Source organism: Melozone crissalis, unplaced genomic scaffold, assembly GCF_028551555.1.
Source record: "Melozone crissalis strain CALT ecotype California unplaced genomic scaffold, PUWL_Pcris_2 ptg000013l_1, whole genome shotgun sequence".
NCBI classification, from domain to species: domain Eukaryota; kingdom Metazoa; phylum Chordata; class Aves; order Passeriformes; family Passerellidae; genus Melozone; species Melozone crissalis.
The window spans coordinates 59,663,551-59,687,341 of NW_026535791.1; the positions used below are offsets into that span (position 1 = coordinate 59,663,551).

At 41.1% G+C, this 23,791-nt stretch overlaps 1 protein-coding gene across 2 annotated transcripts in view; it reads left to right on the plus strand.

The window, feature by feature from the left end:
• The first annotated feature begins 21,926 nt into the window (after nucleotides 1–21,926).
• The window catches only part of CDKL5 (cyclin dependent kinase like 5), a 129,682-nt gene continuing 127,817 nt past the window's right edge, over nucleotides 21,927–23,791 (plus strand). For both annotated transcript variants that reach the window (XM_054272149.1, XM_054272151.1), the window contains exon 1: nucleotides 21,927–21,992. The gene's annotated coding sequence lies outside the window, so the exon portion shown is untranslated. The remainder of the gene's footprint in view (nucleotides 21,993–23,791) is intronic.

A 23,791-nucleotide genomic window follows, 5' to 3' on the forward strand; every position in this document is an offset into this window, starting at 1 on the left:
TATAAATTGCATTGTGTTTGAATTCAAATTATGCAAATCCAATGTTTTCAGTACTTCTAGCTCTAACTATCTCATTTTGAGAGTTAAAACACCAACCTTGTATTGTGGTTTGGTTTTTTTTTTAATCCAGGAAAGGCAGAAAAATAATCCCTCTACTGGAGACAATTTCAGTGAATCCAAACTACTTGTGTAAATGTAGTAGGAATCTTCCCAGCTAGGCTTAAAGAAATTAATAAAATAGGAGAAAACATTTTATGAAATGTATTTAAACATGGGATTTCAAATAAAGCAACAGCACTAGGGAACAAAACTGTTACTTCTGGGTCATAATAACCCAGGTCAGTGATTTGTATTAGAGGTCCAAATACAAAAGCTCTAATAAACATTCTGCCACCAATCCTGATATGTCATCAAATATTTTTGCAATGCACTTGACTCAAATTCCAATTTATTTTGCAATAGTAAAAATTAATGATTAATTGTTGTCATTCAGTTGGCACACTCCACAGAACAGCATAGAAGGTAGCATAACTTTTATCTTAATGCCATTGATTTCTATGCGTGCCTAGGTAAGAATTAATTTCTCCAAGGTGTACTACAAGTGTCATCCAACAGGAGAGTAATAAATGTTTGAGCTTTTATAATTACCAGAGAGGAACTATTCTGGCTCCAGGTTCATATTTTGGCAAACAAAAGCAAAGTCTCCTTTAATGTGCTGACATTTCTCCTTTGGATGCTCTTTGAAAGTGGAAAGGAAATTCAATTAAAATAGAGCACCCTCATCACTAAGAGTGAGAGCAAACAAGATGAAGTGCTAATAATCCCTACCCTTGAATTCAGCAACTGCTGCAAAGCCTGCCATCTCCCTGCTGCTGGGGCTTATCCAGCTGTCTGGGGACATCACTGCCCCACTCAGTCCCACGTTAAAAAAAATCTCCAGCTCTTCTGGCTGTGAGAAAGCTTTGAGAAAAGGAAACATTTAGGCAAATGCATTGTTGTCTCCCAATATTTTTAGGTAACCTGGCAGAGTCATACAGATACACATAAGGCAGGGGGTTCTCTCAAATGTAGCCTCTGGACCCCATGGTGCCACAACTTCCAAATCCAGTCCAGTTTCTGTGATGCTACTGAACCAAGCACTTCTGCCATGGGATTAGCCAGTTACTGCTGACAGCTCCCTGCCAGCCCATGCTGCCAGCCCATGCTGTGCCCCTTGGCTCTGTGGATGGTGGGGCAGGCAGGAGGAGGCCAGGAGCAAGCAGGGCAGAAAGGTGGAGCCCAGCTGGCCAGTGAGAGGAGGGAGTGGGCCATCAGCTGGATTTAGCACAGGCTGGCCACCACTTGGGCTGCCTTTGGAACAGGGTGGCAGCTGTGACCTGCTGGAGCCACTGCCCTGGTTGGAACAGGATCTCAAATCCACAATCAAATGAATCAGGTCTCTGAGTGATGGGTGTGTAAATCCTTGCTTGGGCTCCACCCTGTGCTGAGCATGCCCTGGGAGAAATGGAGGTGACAGGGAGTGCCATGCCTGGGCAAAGGGCTAACTGCTAAATGAATGTGCTGCATAAGAATCAGACCACAAAGGTGCTTTCTTTGAAGCCAAGAATATCAGGATGTTTGAGCCAGGTTGCTATCTCTTTCAATTAGTACCCTAAAAACAAAAGAAGAATTAACTAATAAAAACACCATTAAAGCATTGTTGAAAGTTTAGTTTCAAGTCATGCATTGTTTGGCTTGATGTGACCAACCATGTACACCCTGAGAGGCCACCACAGGCATGAATAATATGACAAATGCCATGCTTTGTGTGAACAGCACTTATTTCCATTTCAGTGCAATGAAACCTGAGATGCCAGAGTGGCTAATCCTGTTTAGTGCTACTGCCAAGTCAGGGATCTGTCAGCATTATGTTTTCAAATGATGACAGAGGCAGTTTTCTTGCAGCTCTCAGCTTGCAAGCTCACAAATGCCAGTGACTTCTGCTTTCCTTAAAACACTATTCCTTGTGAACAGAATACCTTGGTTTAAATAGGGTACTTAAATTGCTAATTCATTTATTCAGCTTCTAATAATTTATTTATTCATTTATTTATGGCAGAGTGTACTTGGCTTTATTAAGACTAGACGCTTCTGCCCCTCAACAGCCACATTCAGAGCAGCATGGGCACTGGTAGTGTGCAGGGGTCTCTGCCAAGCACAGCTTTTCCCAGCTTTCCACCAAGTGCAGAAGACCCCAGGGGGAGAGTGTGAAGGGAGGGAGAGGGGACAGGTGGCCAGAGAAAGGGGGTCGGACAAAGGCCACAAGCAGCAGCTGCTAACACCTCTGTCTTTCCCTTTCTGCAAGGAAAGAGTGGTCATCTCCTGTCACCCATCCCTGTCCTAATAATAGATGACCCCAAGTCAACACTAAATAGAGCTAATGGGATTTTATTTTCTCTGTGTCAAAACATTACCTTTAATTATTTAGAACAAATACATAGGTTTTTAGTCTAATAAATGATGTTATGGCAGTTGAAATATTTTATACAAAGATACAAAAATAATGTACTTTTCCTTCCTCATAGAAATACCACCTTACCTTCAGCTTTCACTCTTTGGGTGAAAAAAATGAAGCATTTCAACTCTTTGTTAGCTTTCAATTTCAACAGCATTTTTGTATATGTTACTTTTTTGAAAAAGTATATAAATGTTCTTTATTAAAAATATGAAGATAAAAGAAGAGGGTAGAAACAGTAAGAGAATGCCAGAAAAGCCCTATACACCATTTCTGTTCTACCTCCAGATTGTAGGTTGAGGAATCAGAGGGAGAGTTGTTGAAACAAGGATGAGGTGAAGGACAAGTCCTCAGGTTAAATAGTACATTCAGAGAGTTTTAAAATAAATCATGGAACTGCTGAAATAATACACACTCACTCTTAGGCAGACAAAGAGATACTTCTCAGGAGCTTGTCAGGAATACTTTCTCTGCCTCAACCACAACAAAGGGTCAAAGACGCTCATGGTCCCTAAGGCAAATCCTAAGGCCACACTTAGGAAGCATCTGCATAAAAGGATCTTTATCAAGAAAGGTGTCTATAAACAACACTGAAAATAATTCTCACAATATTCAAGCACTATTTAAATCAGAGTTATATTTTCTATTGTGTTTTATTTTGTTCTCTCCATCTCAAAAAATGCAAACAAAATTATTACAAAAACAGGTGATGAAACAAATTAGAAATTCTCTTGAGACTTTTATGGAAGGAGACACTATATGTGGGGCTGTTTAATGTAGACATGAGTGAAGGGCAATTAATACTTTCAAAAAAGAAAAATAGAAATAATGTAAACTCACAGACAAACATAAGAATGCACACTTAACTTGAATGTCAGAAAATGTGATGAGCAAAAATAGAAAAACCTGTGAAACTCCTTAACACAATATAACATTGCTGTTACCAACAGCTAACAGGATATCACAAAGAGATAGAACTGTAAAGGTTAAAGTACTTCTGACTCTCTTATGATGATAATAATAGAGATAATTTTAAATAGAGAGCATCCATTTGGGTTTTGCTTTTGTAGCTGACGGATGCTGAGGGTAAGACAGAAAACTCTTTTTTTTTGCCTGTAACAATTACTTGTACTTTTTATACAATCATTTATGTTGTCAGTTTCAGAGAAAAATAATGGGACTTCATAAATCTCTGTTTCCTTTCCAAAAATTCCTTTGTTCTTAAAAATGAAAATCTGTCATGACCAAAACACCAGCTGAGCAGGACACAGGGAAGGAGAGTCATGTTTCTAATGGAAACATCAGAGATGTGAAGAAAATGCATTGCATAAGAAGTAAGACATCAAATATGGGAATTATTTGAACATAATGTTTTTTCATTCTAGTAGTTCTTTTTTTTTTGCCAGGGATGTAAGTTCTTACACACGTGGCATTAACAGCTTTTTCTTTATTCCAATGTTTATATTATTGTTGTTCAGTTTCTTGTGAGGTTATTCCCAAAATATCTCCACAAAGTAGGCTCTAATGGAAAAATTCTCATGCCTTCAAAGAAAAGAGGATATGAGCACAGAGTCAAAACCCTCTCAAACTAAACCCTCTATGCTTGCACCCAGTCACTGGTGCAGAGGTTGATGTTCCCATCACAAACACGTTGTTTCTACACGTGCAATAAGGATCCTTGAGCTACTGACTTAAGTGCATTCTCCTCTCCTTGAGAGAATTCTTTACAGCAGGATAGTGCTGCTGCTGAGACAGCAGCACTGCTGTATAGATATGTACATACCAGCTATATACACACACACAATATAACAATATGTAAAGTACATCTAAAACTGGAGGGAGCTGCAAGAGATCCGAATTAGGAATGGCTGGAAGGTACAATGGAAACTGAGAAATGGAGAAAGCATGACATGAGCACATTGTGTAAACTGGTATGAAATAAGGTACTAGTTTCTGCAGTGCTAAATCTGCTCCACTCCTGGTGATCTACCTGATGTGTGCAGCCCATTGAAGGATGCTGGCCATTGTTGCCTGCTATGGCAAATCTGTGTGAGCTGTACAAGTAGTCAAAGCATCCCTCAACTGTCACTACTTCCTGGGCTGCCCTCTCGTCTCCAGATGGAACTTCCAAGTATGATTTGGGCCCACTGATATGGCAATTCTTTGTGTATACAGGTGGAGTTTTGCTCATTACCTGTTTAAAGGACCCCAGGAGGAATGTGAAGCATTAGCCCCTTGGCCACAGGCTGGCCAGAAATGCATCAACCTCATCAGTCTTGCCAGCAATCTGTGTGAAACAGTCTGAGCAGGAGTTGAGCATGTCTCAACACAGTCTGGAGATTTTTGTGCTAGGAATTGTCTAATCCAGGGAAGAGTCCAGGTAATGGAGGGGTTCCTGTAAGTGAAGTGGCAGGTGTGATCCTATACCTGTTATAGGTCTTTTCCTACCTCCGTGGAAGACACAGAGTTAACTTCTGGACATGTTCTTTCTCAGATTAAAGATGTCAGAAGCTAAGGAAAGAAAAGTGATTTACCTTCAAATAGTTCTGCTGACCTTACACATTTATCACTTTACAGGATTTCATTTTTTCAATGGAGTCCATTGTTTCAACACCATTACCTCCACTTTTAGCAAAGACAATTACAGGGCATTTATTTATACACCAGAGACACATTACTAAGATTTTTACATTCTTTTCACCCAAAATAGGTCTGTCGTGAAACAGTTGTTTGTCTTAAGCAAATATTTTTTCTCTCAAAGTTTTACTTAGAAATGCTCAAATGTCTTTTTATTTGCACAAGACAAAGATCTGTTTTACTGCCTGTGACAAGTGAAGAACAGGTTGAGGTAAAGCACTGGGAGGGCATGGATTATTTAGCTAATGTCATACCATTGTATGGACAGACTATTTAAGGATTGGTTTTGGGAGGTTTTTGTATTCTCTTAGCTGAGCTAGTTATTTTTCTATCTGACTACTATTGCAAACAAACAGCAAGTTACTAATGTCCTACTTACAATTATTTAGCAACAAGGAAAAACCCTAGTTATTTTTTATTTTTTAAAAAATATTATTTAACATAAAGATTATTTTTATTATTTAGAAGACAGATGATTATTTTAAAATATTGTTACTTTAAAAACTCTACTTCATCCTAGTGCCCTGCCACCAGTCATGTGATAATTAGTGAATGCACATGATCACCTAAATAATTTGAAGATTAGAAAATCACCACTTTTAAATTTGTTTTTAATTTACAAAGTGGCCTGGTTTCATGTGCAAAATAGGGCCTTCTATGCCCCTGATCTGTGGTCATCACTGCATTTCATGGCAGCATTGCTATATTCATTCCATCTGCCTCTCTTGGCTATGGCCAGCTGGCTGTGGTGATGCTCTGTTCAGACACACCACGGCAGCAGAGAAGTTACAGGACCCTCTTACTTCATAACCTTTGGCTGAAAGCTGTTCCTTAAATACATTTGTAAAGTCCCACACATGCTGGAATCGTGCCAGGACATTAAGCCCTAGGAACCATGGGGACTATAACCAATTTTTCTTGTTGGCCAGAGCCATGAACACTTTGAGGTATTTTATGCCTCCAGCTCAAAGTGCTCACCATGGAATAGCAAATGGTTGTAATTTGTCTGCTTGACTTTTCTGATCCAATGCAGGGATGTTGAAGGACAAGGAGAGAGCTGTAACACCCAAATAGTGTTTCTGAGATCTTGGGATGAGAAAACAGAAATGCCATTGCACTGTCCCCATCCATGTATCACTACTCTATCCAGTCCTGATCATAGGACACTCCTTTTGAAAATAGGAAATTTTCACTACTGAAGAACCTGTAAATTCAGTTTATTTTAATACACAAAGCTGGGAACCTTTAAATTTTATGATTCTTGATGCCAACTCACTAATAAAACATCATTTGCAAAATAGTTCCCTAGAATTCTTTGTTGAGCCAAGTTTAACAAACTGACATTTCGGGATGCCCAAGGCATTTGGAGAAATGACTACTGCATAGAGATGACAAAAGAAGGGTCAATTTCTCTTTTTTTAGTTACAATTAAACCCATGTACTTCCCTTTAATGAAATCTGTCCTTGCGGCCATTTTCAGTGCTTCAATAACTTTCGGAAACAATGATCTAAAGAAAATATAGCAATAGGACATAAAACTGCCTTACTTCAAAAAGACAAAGTAGTTTTGCAGGAAACAGGAAGGTAAAGACAAATCCAAAGATTGGGCTACAAGCTCTTCTGAGATGGTCAGTGCTCTAGCACCTGGAAAAAGCAGCAGACTGAACAGAAACAAAAGGAACAGTTGTTTTTGTTTTGCAACTTTGGAAAGCCCCCCAGCTTTAGCTTAGCCCCTCCAAAGCCCTAGTTTTGATAAAAATAGGAGGCAAACTAGGACTGCAAATCTGTAAATCTGACGGTAAAGTAGCTTCTGAAAATCAGATACTGAATTTGATAAATAAAAATATTTCAACTAAGATATATTCTCAGGGAGAATAATGGCATCCAGACCAAATGAATTGTCTCTCTCTTGTGAGTCAGGACTATGTTAACATTGCCTAAAATAACACTGAATCTGAATTACATTGCTCTGAACAACTTCCACATAATGTTATTTCTGGCATGCGTGGTGCTACAGGTCTGGATGACACCACCTTTAGTCTACCTTCATTCTAAGCCCATAAAGAAAAAGATACATTTATATGTGGTTTTGTTTTATTTTTATTTTTCTTTATCTTTAGCTGCATTTGAAGTTTATGTGCTGCAGCAGATTTTTGTACATATTGATACTTTTATTATATTTATTGAGACATTTCATGTCTTCCTTGGAACTTTGTTGGCTATTTCCACTGGTAAGAAAGCTAATTACACCAGTCATTGATTACAGGAGTATTTCTGTCTCTTCTGGTTTACAGAGGCTCTTTGCACATCCCTGTTGCTATGAACATATGACCATATGCAGCATAATCAAATAAATCTCCAAACCTCAGACAAAGATATACCTGTTCAGAGCTGTTCATATCCTTTGTAATCCAGAATTCTTAACCATGCCTTTAAATCCAGCACTGTGCAGATTAAATGGGACATTTATTGCTACAGGCTGACTGACCCTTATGTATCCAGAACCTCCTGAACACTTATGTGCTCAGCTCTTTCTTCCCTCTGTTCACATAGCAATATATTACAGAATAAAAATGCTTATTATTTTAGTATATACTGGATTTGGCTACTTTATTTCTCACAGGAGTCAAAAATAAGAAAATGCTTAAAAATTGCATTTTAAAAAATTAATTTTTGACATTCTTTCTTTAAAAGCTTCTAGACTATTTTTCTACATCACTACAAAATCCCTCCAGAGTACAAGAAGCTAATGTGAAATGAATGTTACATTGAAGGCACAAGCAAAAATATTAAAAACAAGGCATGAAAGACAGCATCAGAAACATCAATTGGTGTATGACTGAAGTAAAACAGAAAGATATCTTCCTGTTACAATATTGGAAAACTGTCAGACCAAAAAATGAAAATTTCTCCATATTGGTTGTGCTAAACAGAAAAGAAAGCCCTAGAACTGTAGTAATAGTTATATTGTTAAATAATACTAGGGATTTAAGGTGCTGAAAAGGCTTAGTAAACATACATCATTATCTAGAAACACTTCAACCTCATGAAAATTTTCAGGAGCAAAGAATTTAATTAAAAAAAATATTGATATAGCTATGGCACTAATTTTTGAATTTTTTGCAGATAAAGAAAAGTAGTTCAGTGAACTAACCAAGCCATATTTCAGAGAAAAGTTCTGTATGAATGGGCCACTATGGCAGAAATGTCAATAGCCACTGCCTTTAGGCACAGGTAAAAAAGTCTAAAATACAAGACAACATACAGTGCAGAATCCTGTTAAACAAATGTTCAAGAAGGAGATTTTAGATCTGACTTAAGTAAAATCTTTCCCAGCTGTATATGCTGAGGGAGAGTGAAGTTGGACCTTCCATGAAATGAGCACACAGTATAAGGAATTTACATCAGGCTGATTGTGTTTGCAAGATTACCAAGAATTTTCAATGTGCTGTATGCAGTGAATCAGCAAAACAATGCAAACCCAGAAAACCCAGGAAAATGCGTAGGATACTGGTAGGAGGTAACTATAAATAAAGCGGAATCTATGGAAACTGTACAGTTAAAAGCTATATTAACTTATGGTTTTCCATGAGAAGGGCATCATCAAGTGAGTATACAATTTTTTAGCTGGTCCATACAAAGAAAAACAAAACAAAGAGTGAGTAACCTTAAAAAAAGTCCTGATTGAACATTTCTATCTTCTGCAGTCAAGGACATGATGGCTCAGAAGCATTCATCTACCAGCATTGCTTTGGCATTTCTCCCAGAACTTTCAGGGTCTACTTGGCAGAAAATATGTAGCTGAATAATTTTAGTGTGCTGAACATCTTTCATCCCATGCATCAGAGTCATCTTCATGGAAACTCTGCTTAAGCTGCAGGGGTGTAACCAGGAGCAACCTCTGTATTTCAGCTTCCTCAGGGATAGGAAGGAATCCCTGACAGCCTCTGGGCTATTGTTTTACACTGCAGCCTCAATCATGTATGTGTGGGAGCAGAGAAGAAGGGATACACATATTGCAGACCAGAGGCAGCAATCCTCATCACCTGGCACTGGTAATCAATTCTAGAAAGGGTTATGGTCAATACAAACACTACCAAGAATGCAGTGACCTCCTGCTCTTGAACTAACAGGTCAGTATCAGCAATATCAGTATGGCAAAGTCCATCATACCCAGAATGAATTTACTGATCTTAGAGCAGCCCACAACCAGTACTCAGGACCAGCATGATCTTGGTTCTGTAGCAAAGACAAAACTGAGCTTGAAATATACGTCACTTTTAGCTGTTTTCTTTCCCTCACAGAGAATTACTTCCTTTACTTCTCTTTGCCTGAAAGGACAATCCCCACCTTGTCAGTGCTGAAGGGGAGCCCTCACCCCAGCTCAGGTGATGTGCATTTTCCACCAGGAGATCCTCATCAGGAACAAAACTGAGCATTGCAGCAGGCCTTCCTCCTGCACACCTCAGTCAGGGTTTAGAAAATCACATCTCAGCAGCATCTACTTCTCTGAATGTTCATTTCCTCATCTTTCCATAGAGCCTGCTTAGAGGGTAAGTGATTTAAGCTGTTTAATTTAGAAAGTTTTCTTTCTTAAAATTAAACATGGCTGTAGCACAGGGAGTCTTTGTGTGACTCCTGGGCCATGTGACAGACAATCATATTGTGGCCAGTACCTGCAGCACATCCAGACCCACTCCAGAACCAGCCTACAAGAAAGTCAAGTGGCTGCTTTCTCAGAAGATGTCCATGTTATAACTGGAGTAGGTTTTCAACTGAGCTTATAACCATTGTGTCATCTCTTGTGATTAAATACTACCATTTTAAAAAATGAGATAACGGTCACAAAAAAAAATACCAAATTCTGGAAGACAGGAAATTGAGCAAAAAAAAAGATTAAAAAGGGCAAAGAAGAACCTAAAGGAAATGTTCTCAGAAAGTCAAAGGCTTCCATGCTTAAACAACAACTTCCAAGCTGAAAAAAAATCCTTTGCAGACTTTATCAGCAGGTAAATAAAATGTCAGTCCTCCTCATTTGCACAGAAGCTTGGAAGGTCTAATCAAGATAATTTTTTTATTATTTAATATACACAAATTATATTAAGGACTGAGGGATCATTACATGTATTGGGTGTAATCTAAAAAGCACAGGGCAGTTATGGTTTATTGATTGACAAGATTTATTTCCACATTTCACTGTTCAGACTGTTACAGAGGGTTTGCATGTTTTTATTGCTTTCCACACCTTTCCACCCCCTCACTGCTAATTTAAGAGCTGTTAGTCTCAGTTCATAGTAATTGTGAGAAAATAAAATTCCATCTGTTTCTGTCAGGAAAAGGAAAGATAGGGAAGGGAATGAGAGAATCAACAGAAAATTCCACTTGCTAGACATGCTTTGCTGCTGACTATTACTTTTCTAAGGGATGCCTTACACAAAGGACCTAGAACTGAGCATATAAACTGTATTTTAGTTTTATGTATGACCTTAAGTTAAGCACTTCCAAGAATATTGTGCAAAGCACTATTCTTTGACTGTTCAGCTAAATCCATAAATATGACTCCCATGTGCAAATAGTGCCATACAGAACTATTTAACTAATAAGCAGCCTAGAGCTCATTTTTTCCCTCGCTGGGTTTTCAGTTCCAGAAATATTTCTGATAGGAATGTGTAGGAACTTATGCCAGAGTTGTAGAGCATAATAGCAAAATTCAGGCTTCTGTCTTTGCAATCTGTATTTCCAATAGCTCTGGAATGGCTTAAAGGTGAACAAATAATGAGGAAGAGAGACAGAGAGATGAGGAGGGAGACACATATGCTCAGAGAGAAGCAGAGATAGATTTAGGATGAAAAGCCATTAAGAGTTAAATGATCTGCAAAGAGTAAAGCCTTGAAATTAAATTTCACTCGATATCAAATAGGAGATTTAGGAGAGGTATGTTAGGAGAGGCTCCTTTCATGAAAATGCAAATAGCAGCAAGCTGGTTTAATTATAGGCTGTAAGTGTTGCATGATGGAAGACCAGAAAAAAAAATGCAGAAGGGAGCAGAATCATAAATGCTTCCTGCTGGTATTTTCAGGTCTTTTTTAGACAACAGTAATCTCAATCAAACAGAATTTTGCATTAGTACATTATGCTTTTTTTTTTTTAATAGTTCATTGATAGTTTGTCATATGCATACAGTGGTGGGATTTCTTCTGCTTGGAGGTATCCTTTCAAGGAGGATCTTGCAACTAAAATGACAAGATATTATCTGCTTCTGAGGGATGGAAGTGCAGGCATGAATCCCATTTTTCTCCTGATCCAGAGACCTGCATACACTGCTGCCAATGGCAAGAAGATTAGATCCATAATCCAGTTCTCTGGAAGAAAGAGATGGAAGTATCTGGATGAGGCAGCTACAGACCACAAAGCTTTGGCAGCAAATGAGGCAGATCTCCCCTACAAGCATCTGTACACAATGCAATCCATTAGTCTTCTGCTATACATTAGTTCATTCCAGTATAAAACACTGCTTGCTGCAAGAGAAGAGCATAAAGAAAGCACATATTCAAATATTCTCTACCTAAAGGTAATAAAAATACAAGCAGTTCACCTTAGTAGCAGAAGGACAATTCTCTTGTCCTTTCAGCCCACTGTGGCACACAGCAGCCAGCTCTGTCTGAACAATATCTATGCTTGCCAGACCCCTGAATTCTAATCTCTACCCTCCTTGAGTGAGAAAAAAAGTCCATTTACTTCCATTCTCAAATGGAGAACGAACTAAAACTAAACCACAATCTTTCAGGAATTAAGTATTTGCATACAAAACAGGTCACAAAATACATTAGTTATGTGTTTAAAGTCTGGGAACATGGTGGTGATGGGTGCTTCCTAAAAACCAAAAATAATAGCTCTGAAATTACCAAGGGAAAAATGTTAAACCTTTCAGTGTTCAATGATATATTAAATCCCTGATGTTTGTATTATGTTTTAGAGAGGCAAAGACTGCTTTCCCAAGACTTTTTTTGCTTTCCTTCAGTAGATGTCACTGCAGTACAGGGTAACTAGTTCCAACACAGTTTTGGAGAAAAAGATTTTAGTTTCACCAGGGAGTGGTTCACAATGGAGAACTGCAGCCTTATGTTTTCAGATTTTCAACAGCACCTATCAGGCTGCACATCCAGATTTTTTTCTTAGGCATTTTTTTCCTGGTTGGGGACTAAACACAATAAACTATTTACTGTCGTGGTTGGATGCTGTTAAAATAATACCAGGGAAGCTAATCTGGGACAACCATCATTCTGAACCAGAACCAGCTACTGTGTAATTCATTCATTTTGCCTCTGAGGATTCAAATCACCACCTTTTTTCTGATGCAGCTTCCAACCAAGTCATTAATCCCACATCCCATTATTCTGATCAAGAATTGAACTTTTTTCTCTGCATTCTTCGCTATAACTTGAAAGCAAAATCTCCACCATACTAGTTCTTAATTTTTCTGATTTGATATATTTCACTTTTAAGATCCTTATATAGTAAAACAAAATGTTGGTTTTAACCAGAGTCAAGGGGTTTTACTCAAAACAAGAAATCTTCAGACATCAGCCAACAATGAAAATATATGAAAGTAATTGGTTTACTAAGTTGAGAAAATCCATTTGAAAATATTTCTGGAAAATCCTCTGTGCCAAACACAGAAGGATTGAAGCTAAAAATGGAAAATAACATCATGTATGTGAGAAGCAACATCAGAAACTGAGGAGGGTTTTGCAAGATTAAAAACATACTTTCAGCATGCTCATATACAGTTAAAGCAATGTGGTTGCTAACAGAGTTATCAGAATTTAGTCAGAGAGTACAAACTCCTCCTCTCTTAGTCATTCCTAGAAAACAAATCAGAACCACAGTCTGCTGCAGCTCCCCAGGCTTAACAACCAAATCCCTTCTCAAAATCAGGAAGGAGAAAGCTTCTCTTGGAAACAGGCTTTTTGTGGGCATTATGACTGAAACACAAATGCTGGTGGAGAGCACCGTGGTGAGCCTGCAGGAACGAGACCAGCAGTTCTTTCTTTCCCCAGGACAGGTGAGAACAGAACCCCCTCAGCAGAGAGCCCCAGCAGCTCAGCCATCCTAGGGACTGAGCTGTGCATTCCAGCAAGATGGATCTCGTCCCACAGCTTTGCATGTAAAAACACACACTTTGAATTTCACAGGAGCCAAAGCTGCCTGCCAGGAGCATTAGGAGGAACTCACTCTGCCAGTGGGTGTTCTGTGCTCACATGGGAAAGCTGCCTTTTGATCCCTGGGCATGGTCTTATGGACTGTTCTCTGCAGAAATACAAGCTCCAAGTGCAGAAGCACAGCAAGGTCCACATCCAGGGGAAAAAAAAAGTGCACTTCCAAAAAAAAGCAGAAGCAGCTGCAGAAGGAGGAAAGTCCCTGAGACAGAAGCCAACGCTATTATGAAGCAGCAGGGTCCTCCAGTGCAGACTGCTGAAATAAACCTGGTCTCAGCCATTTAGGTTGCACTCAGGCTGAAGTCTGTATTAGGCATCATCCAAACAGACCACCAAATGTGGTGAAACAGAAAGATCCAAACTTGTTTAGGAATGGCACTATTAACATCTATTCCTTCTCTCAGCCAAATGAATCACCTGATACTTTATTAAATATAGTTTCTGTCAGCCTTTCCACCACCACCACCTAATGCACACACTGAAGATGACAGAGTAGGAATCCATAGTTCATTTCCCACTGCTCTCTCCAGAGAAAAGCCCACACATCTGAGTAACTATTTGCAGATGATGTCTGGAAAGAAAAAAGAAAAATATTTTGAGGGACTCTGCTTTAAAGCCACCTTCTACTAAGATGGCTAAACAGAATTTAAGATCATTATTTTTACCATCCAAGTTTGAAAATTTTGTCTTTATGCTACATCTTCCTTTCTTACTGCTTCTACCTGTCTTCTTTTTCACCTTCAAATTTCACACCTACTCCCTTCTTTCCTCCCACTTTCTTTGTCTCTGTAAAAAACCCCTGTCATCCATGACTTTTTCATATGTCGTTCCTTTCACCCTCACCAAGTCTTTTTTTATCTTCCCTCTCTTTCAGAAGTTTCTCTTTTCCATTCATTTCTATCCCCCAGATACATTTCATGGCAGTCACACTGGACTTTTGCTCTTTCCCTGTCCATACTCTTCCCATCCTCCTCCCCTTTTCTCCATTATTAGCAGCATTAAATATGACCCTACTCACGTCCCCCTATCATTTTATTTTGGTCTGCTCTCCATCTTCAGCCTTGTCCTTTTATTTCACCTCAATGAATTATTTTATTCTCATTGTCTCCCATGTAAGTCTTTACCAATTCACCTGAGCCCTTGGCTGAAGAGTCCCATGTCTCCCTTCTGTGTTCATTCCTCCTTCAGTTCAGCCTATACCAAGGCTACAGCCTTGCACTGGTTTTCATCAGCCATATTCTTGAACCTCTGATGTGTTCCTCCCTTTTAAACAATGATCATATACCTTGCACCCTCATACTTGAGGTCATCTTCTCCCTCAAGCCTTGTCAGTCAATCCTTCCACAATTTTCAGATGATCAGTAATTCTTGGTATTTGTCTCCCTTCTCTTTTTCCCACATTTCTTAATTTCTCCTTTCTCTTTTTATCCCAAGGATTGTTGATAATTTTCCACGTGCTTCACCTCACCCTTTTTGCCACTGCAAGTTTTTTTTATCCTTTTTCCCTGTTTCCTGGTTAGGTAACTCTCCCTTCTCCAGTTGGGGAACATCTGTCATCTCAAGTAGGATTTTAGCTACCCTGAATCATCCTCCCTTTTACTCTGCTCCTCTCTACTTTGCATCTCCTTCACCCTCCACATTGAGATCTCACCAATGTCTTCTACATGAAGACATGTGCTTTCCATCACTTCCCTTTCTGTAACTCCTTTCCTTTTTCCATGTCATATCTTAAGGACTTCTTTTCCAATTCCTCCGTTTGCCTCAGTTCTTCCATCCTGAGCAAACTGTTGTTCACTCCTCCTTCAGTTCTCACGCTCCCACCAAAAATATTCTTTTTCTGATCCCCTTTTCTCACCAGCTACAAACTGCTCTGCTCCTCATTCCCATCTCCAAGCTCATTAAATTTACCTCTTCTCCAGTTTCATTCCAGAACCTCTGTAAACTAGGTTTCTCCCCTTAGACACAACATAATCTGCTTTTACTTTTGACTGTTACTGATTTTGAACTGAGATAAAGTTGAAAAATAATAATCCATTACTGAAACCTTGTCCTCCTTAGGTTTCCATGATGTTTCCTTTTTTTGTTGTTTTCTCTCAGTGCCATTACCACTTCATGTCACTTGGCGTTCTTTCAAGACCCACCTCCAGTATTCATGACTGTGACCCTATGATGATTTAGTTATTATTTTGAATATTCATCTCTTCACTGCAGATCTGACTGTTTTTATTCAAAGGAAAGCCTCAGAAAATTTGGCTCAGGTTTGTTCTCCAGGGACATGACCCCAAGAATGATGAGTTTGAAACAGCAGTTTCAATTGCATCTCCTTTGCAGTCGCCATGACAAATCACATCTAGCCTGCCACTTATCTGCACTTTCCACCTCCATCTTTTTTTCATAGCCAAATTATGCTGAAATCCTAACAACACTTTTCCCTAACATTTCCAGTAGAAGGGTTTCTGCATTTATATGCATACTTAAAAATCATCCAAATTTTCATTATGCCACACATTTATTGCTGCAACATCTGTTTTCTTACCCTTGACACCAACTACCTTAATAATTCATCATCACTATGGGAAATGGCAAGTTCTAAATCTTCCTCTCCTACAATCCTCTCTTTGTTCCCTCCATCTTTACAGCACTACGATACACTGTCTTCATTTGGAAGTCCATTTACAGTTTGTCCCCACTATATCATCTCCCAAGCTCTCACATCCACCCTACCCAGGATGGACGGGTGTTAAAAATTCAGGAGTGCATATCCATGTTATCTCCTGTGTGTTCCTATGTGTTCTTGCTTTGTTCCTCATAAACATCAGGAAAGCTACTTCAGTGTTTTCCTCAAAATCCTCTGCCACAATGCTACAAATTTGGATACATTTAGCCAATTGTCTATCATGTGTGTGAACTACTTCATCCTTTCCCAATGGTCTCTCACTATGAACCCTTGAATTATAAGGCAGAGGGAAGCAAGGATGATTATATTATCTTGTGTTTGTATGAAACCTGATCTATCTACGTAGGAATTCTGTCCAAGAGTAAGACTCTATTTTAGAAAAATTGTGATGATAATACATGTTACAATAAATAAAAATTGAAACTTCTCAACTGCATTGACACTGTTGTCCAACCCCTATTTCTCCCTATATTTAAATTCAGATTTCAGAACATAACCTCTTGTATGTCAGGCTACAAAAATACATACACATCTTTCCCCTTACTAAAAATACATTTAAACAAAATCAAAAAAAATTTTTATTTAATTGGAGATTAGTGGTACATGAGCCTAGATGCAGTATTTAATATATTATGTGAAGCTTTTTGATTGTGTATATAGACACTAAATGTAGAAGCATGGACTCCTCATGAGGCTTGGCTTAGAAAGACAATTAACAAATTGTATTTCTTATAGAAGGAAGGGTGATTCTTCTTTACATTGTCTCTTAAAAATTAGGTCAAAAGAGCCCCCAAATGAAGATACTGCTGGTATGGTTGAAACAATAGTAACTACATACTTTAAATGCAATCAAGAGACAAAGGAGTAAGAAGGAGAAATCAGACGCTGAAGGAAAGTAAAGTTTTAAATATAATGAAAGGGACATGCTTTGGAAAACTGTTTATGTAAAGCTACAAATGTTCTGAAAATGAGACTGATTTTAGGAAAATAATCACTACAAAAATATGTGAGCTATCTTATCTAATCTGTCATCATTGCTAGGGACACCATAGGGACACTCATTCTGACATCATTGCTAGGGACAGCAGAGCTCCATGGGGAAAAATAGGTGGAAAACAAAGTGATGTGCTAGTCTGTAATGATATATGTCAGTACCATTGTTCTGAGATGAAGGTGAGGACTGCAGCATTGAAGGGTCTAGACAAGCAGGAATTGCCCTCAAGAGCTTTACACACAGACTACCTCAGCAGAAAGCCACCCTGCAATCATGGCATCTTACCCCTGTCTGTTCCAACCAAATGCTGACATAGAACTATGAATTATGCTCAAGGATGAAATACATCATGGGCAAAGCTACCTATGTAAACACTGAAGGTGCCTATTACACACAGTAAGAGATATTAGGATGAATGAAATCCATTAACCACAACTAGTCATTAATATTGAAATAAAGATGTACAGCTCTTGAAATGTCAGATTGTCTAAATTACCGTAGTCTGGTAAAAATACTTCCAAACTTTACTCTGTCCATTATTTTCTCATCATAGACAAAATAAAAAAACACACTGATTTTAGATTTACAAAAGAACAGCAAAAGTGTTTTTACTTTGCTAAAAGTCAATTTACTTCATTGGAAAAAACAATGCAAATAATCACTTGCACATATAGGTAATTTTCTTCTGGTATTAGCACTGTCATAAGTACAATAAATTACAGTAAAAAGAGGACTGAGTTCAGAAAATCTAAAATTAAATGCCAACAACTCAGTTATTCATCTTTGCTTCTGCAAGTCAAAACAGTCACATTCTGATCTTGCAGGTTATAATTAGGCTGAGTCCTGCCTCTGTAAAAGCAGAATGTGCATCTTGCGATCTGCCCACGTATGTTTAGGGAGCCAGCAGAAAGGGCAGTGCTAATGCATAGGGGGAGAATACAGCAGGTGGCTAAGCAGCACAGAAAAACTATTTTTAAACTAAGGGGCAGAGAGTAGGTAAGCTCTAGATCATTGGTACTTTTCCTAAACAAGTCTTGCATAGCCTAAACAAATCTTGTTAAAGAAGACAGAAAGACTATTTCTTAAAGACAAAGTACTATTTCTTCTGTTAATTTCCTGCCCTTGGGAGGACTTCATCTAGCTTATTAGTGCTGGGTAGAGCTGCTTTATTTCTGTCTCAGGGATGTGCAGAAACCCCTCATCCCTACCAGCACACACACCACACCCACACCAGGAAAATCTATGCTATTGCCATTTTGATTGCACTGCCCACCAAATGAAGGAAGAAAGAATAGATTTGTAGGCCTTGCACAGAAAAGATTGCACAGGAAGGAATAAAGCCGTAGCTCTTTGATCATGAGCCTAATCTTCAAAATGAAACGATCAAGAGCAATACTTGCAAATTACACATTTTGAAATATACATTTTAGGAAAAGTTTTGTAAAAGGATGTCAGTGCAGACTCTGCCACCTGAGAATTGTGACTATTGCATGTATTAAAAGTGCAACACTGTATAGGAAATTCACCATAAAATTATTTTAAAAGTACTGATTGCTCAGCTGAGAGCTTGGTTCCCAGGAAAGCAACAGCCTGTTTGTTGAGAACAATAATAAAACCAGCATCACTCCCTTTTGTTACACTGTTTTCTCTTAAGACCTTAGGAAAGAAACAATATCTATTGACTATTTCATGGTTTTTCTTTCTTCTGTGTGTAATGAAATGTCATTGCAAGAAAGAAGAAATGAATATTCTGCTACTACCCATGTCCCAATTTCTGCACTTTTCAGCTAAGAAAAACTCCCATTGATTTTTGCGCTTGTAAAGGCTCTTCTAATGCCAGGATAGTATCTTGGCCCATTTATATACATTCACACCTCACTAAACTTATGCTCATTGCTCAATTATTCCTAGTTGGCTCTTAGTATCAGTGAGAACAGGGATGCAGTGGGTAAGCAGGTCTCTCTCCAGGCTGTGTGACATTGGTTGGCCACCAAGCCAGGAGCTGCCTTTGCACCCAGCCCAAGTGGTGACTCACAGGTGCTCCACAGAAGTAGAACACGAGTAGGACTCGGCACTTCTCACCAATTCCAGCAGAACAGATCAGACTGCTCGGATCTGCACTGGAGGGCCAGCCTGACACTGAGCCAGCTTCTGTCTGGGACCAAAACGGGAAGTCAAGGGAAGTCAATCTGGCTGCTGCCTTCAGGTGTTTGCCTCTGGCCTTCATCACTCCACAATCCCTTTAGGAGTTCCTGGAGAAAACACCTACGTGGCTCTTAGGAAACTTGGGTGTTTCCACTTTTTTTAACAGGAAGTTTGTCTAAAAAAAAGATATCATGTTATGAATGAGACCTGCTTATTTGTATTCAGAGTCATATATGATTGTTTCACTTGGTAAAACCTATTTTTTCCTCTATTTTGTTTTAGTGACCTTGTGAAATGTAGTCTAGCTTGCCAAAAGAAAATCTTTATAATAGATGTTAGTGTCAGTAAAAAAGGGTTTGGCCTCCACATCATGCCTGATTTGAAGGGTTCACATTAGAAAATTCCATCTTTATACCTGAGTTAAATTAGCCTTATACTTTTGGAGACAGTAAACAAAGATCTGTTGTATTCTAACATTTCTGTTACAACCACAAGATGAGGGCAAAAACTACGATGATGAATATGGAAGTAACCTAGAAGACAAGTGAGCTATGATGTTTGATTTCAGACATGTAAAATTATGGACTGCTGTCTGTAGTCAAGCTCCTCAAGATTAAAGTGTATAAGAAAGTGTTTTATCTTATCTATCAAATAACATATTTCTCTCACACACACCTTCCAAAAGTAGACAGATCTCAGTAAAAGGAGCAATTACGTCATGTTAGTGCATGAAACTGGTTGCCTGTGAGAAGCGCTCTGAGAAAAAGAAATTGGTTTTGTGTATGTTTTAAGAAAAAATAAGCTCTGATTTTGCTACCACAGTGGTTCTCTGTATGCTTTCTTACAAAAACTTTATGTGTGCTACATTTCTTACAATCCGGCCTCATATTAAAATGACAAGATACACCGATAGAAAAAAAATGTTTTCATTGCTAACATATGTTATTGGAAGTTCATTCAGTTATTTTTAATCATTAAACCACTACCCAGTCATTTATCTTCATTTTAAACTTGCAGCACCACTGCCTTCTATCCTGGAATCTGTTGCAGGCGTAGGGAGATTAATAAGGACCACAAAAGCCACTGACAATATCTGGATCAGCAGCAGTGGTAGCACATTCTTCACTCAGCTCAAGTCATCCTTATAGCTGTGGATGGTGTGATGTACTCCTGACACAAGAATATGGGGTGATCCATACAGGAACTGGAAGTTCTGGCAGACTTTTAAGTATCAAAGTTTTTAGGTATCGGTTGACTGCCAGCTGTGAACCAGGAATCAGATGTTCCTTTCAGATGTTACACTAGAGATCTCCTGGGACCTTCCTTCTGAAATACAAAGCTCCAAATCTCCAACTCCACTGGCAAGCACCAAGCTCTCACAGAGCTGTGGAGCGCAGCCCTCGGTGCCCAGGGCCTGATCTTCAGGCTGTACGCACCTCAGGGATTCCTGGTGTTTGACTAGTTCACTTTGAGTCCTACCCAGGGCTCATTTGTGGCTGGAATGTATTCGTTTAGCCTTACACAAAAGGGAACTATTTCATGCACTCCAGCACCACTCCACACTCTGAATTACAGCACTGTTAGCAGAGATGATGACAGCATTTACTTCAAAAGTGCATCTCTGATCCAAACTAAAACACTTCAGTGCCCCAAGGCTCATGAAGCAGTCTGTGTGGAGCAACAAACGAAAATGAGATGCCTGATTTTTATGCACTGCAATGTCTTAAATTCTGCTATCTGTCTGTGCAGATCTTTCTAGGGTACATATTCTTAAAGAAGAAATATTCTTTTGGTTGCAATACTCAACCATTGCTGAATTCTGCAGCATGTTATGTCCATTGGGCTTCATAAAATTTTTCTAATTTAAATAACCATTGAAGCATACCAAGAAAATGGGAGTCGAGTTCAAGCATCCATAACTTGCAGAACTACATTTTGCCGTGATGCATCTGATATTCGATGTCGGCTGGAAAGCGGCTTTTACTTTAAAACTGTTATTATGTGTGAACAAAGCTAAAAGGTGAAAGCCTTACAGGCGCCAGCCACAGATTCTGAAAGTCCAGATGAGAGTTTTGTAAAAAAGGATGGAGAAACGCTTAAGGGCTGGAGGCATTTTCACCGGAGACGCTGAATTTTAACATCCCCAGCCGCTCTCCTTCTCTCCGCCCCTCCAGCCCAAGCAGCTTCTCCGGCGCTTCTCCCACCTCCCCGCCCCGCAGCCGGTGACAAACGGCTCTGCGCGCCGGAGGCGGGGACGGGCTCCCATGCCAAAAAAAGAAATTAAAAAAATAAAAAGAGGAAGCCCATCCGTTCCGCGGAATCCCCCGCACGAAAAGCCCCCTGCCCCCTCCCTGCTATCGAGGGACACATCCCTACAGCCGTGCCCTGCTGCTGGGGGCTGGCCCCCGCCCCTCCCCCTGCGGAGGTGTCCCCCCATCCCCCATGACCGGGTCTGTCCCCGGGACCGCCCGGTGCGACCCTCGGAACCGCAGGCGCGCCGCCCCCCGCGCCCGCTGCGCGGCAGCTGCGCCTCAACCCAGCCGGCCCTGGCCGGGGCGGTACCGGGGGGCGGCGTTAGGGGCGGGGAGACTGAGCCATGGCGAGCTGCTATTGGCCGAGGCAAGAGAAGGCGTGGCCTTGCACACCTCCATCCTCTGCTATTGGTGGGCGAAGACGTCAGTGTGGGCCGGGGGCGGGCCCTGCGGCCAGCGGGGTGGGCTGAGCGCGGCGGGCGGGGGAGCGCAGCGAGGGGGCGGCGGCGGCGGCGGCGGCGGGCGGGGAAGCGCCAGTGGGTGCACCGAGAGCAGCGGCGGCGCCGGAGCGCAGGTAGGGGAGTCGCGCTGAGGGATCGCCCCGTGCCCCCCGCCGCCCTCACCTGTCACCGCCCGGCTGCCGGGCTCCAGCCGCTGCTGCGGCGAGGCAACCCCGCGCCTCACCCCCTTCCCTTGCCTCCCCGTCCGTCCCCTCTCCTCCTCGGCCAGCCGCGATTCCCCAGCCGCCGCTGGCGGCCGCCTGCCGCCCTCCTCCCATTCCGCTGGGGCCGGTCGGTGTCTGCGCCCGGCTCCGCTCCCAGCCCAGGTGCGCCCGAGGGGCCGGGAAGGGCCTGGGGGCGAGGCTGCGGTGCCCGGCGGGGTCCGCGGGGCGCGGGGTCCGCGGCCGCCCCTCTCGGGAGGGGGCAGAGCCGGCGGGCGCGGCCCTCGCTCGGTCCCGCCGGCGGTGCCGCGGGTGCGGGGAGCGCCGCCCGTGGGATTCCGCCCGCGGGATTCCGCCCGTGTGCCTCGTCTTGGCGAGCTCTCCCCGCTTCCTCCCCGATACCGTCTTCCGTCGCACTGGAAGCGCTTAGGGCTTTTTCTAAAAAAGATGCTCCTTAGGTTTTTATGATTTGCGGGAGGCACTGTTTCGCTGTTGGGTGGATTTAGGTTTTTTTGTGTGTGGTTTTGGGATTTTTTTTTTATTTTTTTTTTAATCAGTCACCCTGTTGCTGGGTTTATGCATTGTCGGTGCCAGTTGTGAGGAAAGGTACCAGTTGTTCCGAGGTAGGCAGGTGGTGATGGAGAGCATCGGAGGGGACAACACCCAGGAGACAGGGTAGGCTGCTCCTCACCTCCTGCCGCTAGGAAGATGAGGGATGCCGGGATTCCCGTCGCTGGTCTTCCTTGCTTCTGCTCTCCGCTTTCATCTTTTTATATTGGCGGGTGAACAGGGAAACCTCGCTTGCTGTCCTTGGAGCATACGGAAGGCGAAAGGACTTTTTTCAAGCAGGGTTTTGTGTGTCTGCAGCAATGCCTTTTCTAGGGCTGGAGGAGCAAGGAGCTGAGCTCCTATTCGGTTCTCTCTGTGAACGTGAGGGCTCTGCACGCTGTTGCTGATGCTGAACTACTCCAGCCTTGCTCGCAGAGATCCTCCTTCCGTCTGCAGCGTGCGGAGCCGAGCATGGCTGCGGCAGGTAGCTGCGAGAGGCAGCAACAGCCTGGCACTGCCATGCTGAAATTAGTAATGATTGTGCATATTCCTGGTGCTGTGCCTCGGGCGGGGGAAGCTATTACCTGCCTTGTGCTCGGTAGGCTTGTCAGGATGGTAATACATTAGTCACGGTCACATCTAGGAGAATCATTTATTACTAATAGGTGTTTATCTAGTAAAGCTTTGTAAGGTCTCAAACAGGCTGTGAGAGAATGTACGACAGAGGAGGGCTGGGAAAATCCACTGGCACGCTGGTAAACGCAGATCACAAGTGCCTCTGCAGTACTGCATGAGGGAAGTTTAAAATTGTCCTCTTAGTTTCTTTTGTTTCCCTCATGCCTCTCTGCTGTTTTTCAGAGAATTGTTGAGCACCACCAGCTTCCAGTGTAATGAAAGATCAAGTTGTATGCGGCCAGCTGATCCTGGCTCCTTGGCTAGTGCAATCTACAAGTCCCACTTAATTTTACTATCTATGTGTACGCTTAACTATTTAGTTCCCAGATGCGGTGTGTGTGAAAATTTAGCATTTCAGATTGTCTTTTGGGTTTGCCTAAAACAGTGTGATCATTAAGATTGTTCTTGTCTTAGCGTGTGTGCTTTTAACAGCAAAAAGATCTGCAGCTGGTGGAAAAAAAAGCAAGCATTTTATAAAATACATGTGT